This window comes from Bombus bifarius, unplaced genomic scaffold, assembly GCF_011952205.1.
Source record: "Bombus bifarius isolate JDL3187 unplaced genomic scaffold, Bbif_JDL3187 scf7180000008206, whole genome shotgun sequence".
Taxonomy (NCBI): domain Eukaryota; kingdom Metazoa; phylum Arthropoda; class Insecta; order Hymenoptera; family Apidae; genus Bombus; species Bombus bifarius.
In genome coordinates this window covers 1,650,920-1,653,326 of record NW_022884510.1, presented here as the reverse complement: position 1 = coordinate 1,653,326, position 2,407 = coordinate 1,650,920, and the positions used below count along the sequence as shown (strand labels likewise).

At 27.9% G+C, this 2,407-nt stretch overlaps 1 long non-coding RNA gene across 1 annotated transcript; it reads left to right on the top strand.

The window, feature by feature from the left end:
- The first annotated feature begins 332 nt into the window (after positions 1 to 332).
- On the top strand, positions 333 to 1,960 carry LOC117210564. The gene is made up of 3 exons (XR_004488122.1): positions 333 to 626; positions 1,659 to 1,702; positions 1,923 to 1,960. It is a non-coding gene; the product is annotated as an uncharacterized LOC117210564 (long non-coding RNA).
- Positions 1,961 to 2,407: the final 447 nt, after the last annotated feature.

Here is a 2,407-nt window from a genome sequence, read left to right as displayed (position 1 = left end):
AGTGACATAAATTACGAAATCGTGTGACAAGAAAAGGAATTACATGTCACAGCTACCCTTCGTTTCATGTGTTCTACAATACGTACATATATTCATCTATTATACATATACCTATATGTTTAATTCGTGCGTTTTGACATTTATGGTATAATTATTATTTTCTCTAGAACATTCTTTACGTTATTCAATATTTTTGTTGGTTGAAATTATTAAAAGCAGTATGAATAATAAATTAATACACCATAGGTCAAGTAAAATATATATCAAAAATATACCTTCATTTCATTCTCTATATTCCTCGTTGAATTTTATTTGGCCAATTTCTCTTCTAATATGCCCATAATTTCGAACTCACTCATTTATTTTTATCTTTCGTACTGTTCACTGTTTGAAAACATTTCTCTTAAAGCGTTTTAAAGAATTTACCGATTCGTATTCGGATACGCTTGACTTAACGCCGAGCAAAACATTCCCACCACTGTTTCGCATGACGAAACGTAATATGTAGAACTATTCAGTTGTCGAAAGTCGTAGCGGTGAGATGTATCAATTCGCGTCACGAAACCTATTAACTGCGTAATAATTTGTTCCATCACTAGTTTGCTGCCTTTATACACTACTATTAGGTTTGTTTAATTATCACACATTCACTTACTCGTTTATTAAACACTATTATAATAAAATTAAATAACTTTTTCCATTTTTGTTTGTTCTTTCTTTTTTGACGTATATTTGACTGTTAATCTCACCGATAGCTTGTATTATTTGCTTTTGAAATAGGTTTTGAGTTTGTTTATCGTTTTGTTTTAATTCATAAATGATTAAGAATGTTTCATTTGTTATAACGAAAGTACTCTTATATATATATATATGATTCTACTACCTTTTCTTAGACTATTTGTTGCAATTAAAAAAGATTTTAATATATTAACTTTAATAAATTAGAATATATCGAATTACTTTTTTATCCCAAATAAACTAAACGAATTATTTTATTGTTTCAATTCATTATTCTGAAATAGATCTCTGAATAGTCATAGTAGGTTATGAATAATATCTTGCTGTACTTCCCGCGCGAATTCTCTATAGTAGCGTCATCTCCTGACTTTTTTCAATAACTTTTATTATTTCTATAATGCGACGCCATTACAAACATGTTTAACTTTTGACGCGTTATATTATCGTGCTCTTCAAGTAAGTTTAACCGAGCAACTTTTATTTGTTACAAAAGTTTTGTTAAAAAATTAGTTACATCGTATTTACAGTATTTTTAAATATTTGAGATATTTTCTAATATTCATATCTATCTTAAGGACATATCCCATTTGTCCCAGACGTATTCCATTTTCGTAATATTGGTTATGATACTTTGAAATAATATATGTAAATAACAATCATTTCTCTTTACAAAAGCTAATATGAATACAGTAAAATATGAAAATAAAATATAGTATTCTTTTTTCTACTAATACAGCTTTTTTTTAGTAAATGTTTGTGATCGTGATCGCGCATAATGCGGTCTGTATAATCTAATTATAATAATCATACGCGAAATTAGAGTCAGTGTTTGTTCGCCGATTATTACATAAACGAGCATGTAGTCTTTTATTTTTCGTTCTTTGTATATACATTTTTTAAATTCACATTTTCGGCATTAGAGTCAGTGCTCAACAGGATACAGCCTCTCCACAACCTTAACAATGTAAGTACTTTTTATATTGTAGCCCAATTTACTTTATTATTATTATTATTATTAAAGTTTCTATTGAACTAAAATCTCAAAGATTAATATTAAATTATGAGACGAATGCAAACGTGTTCCATGGAATCATTAGTTCCATTTTTCATTGTCTTAAACTTTTCAAATAAACAACACTGTATGTTTTTGAGAATAAATTGTAATATTTTATAATTTGTTAAAGGTTTTCCACCACCTCGGCTTCTCGTTGTTCTCTGAATCTGATGGTGCTTTAAAAACAAATAATGTAAGTATCTTTGCATATTGTATTTCGATTAATTCTATTCTTTGTATTTCTTTTTATTTCAAATAACTAACTTAAAGTCTCAATATTGGATTATGAAACGAAGATACATAACTATGCTTCAGAAGTTATTAGTTTTAACTTTTAGATTTCAAACTATTATATTAGAGATTATTATTGGAATTTCAATCCTTATTTTCATTATCAAAGTTTTATGTTTAATAAAGATCATTCTTTCAGTTTTTTTTTTAATTTCTAAATGCTAAACTCTATCTTTATGAACAAATTATAATATCATACGTTCTGTTAAAGGTTTTTTACGGTCTTCATTTCACCATGAAGTCCGATAATTCTTCCTCGATGACCTCTGTTACGACCGCTTCTGAGCTATTGCAGCATCGATGACGATGACGAATTTCTCCGCA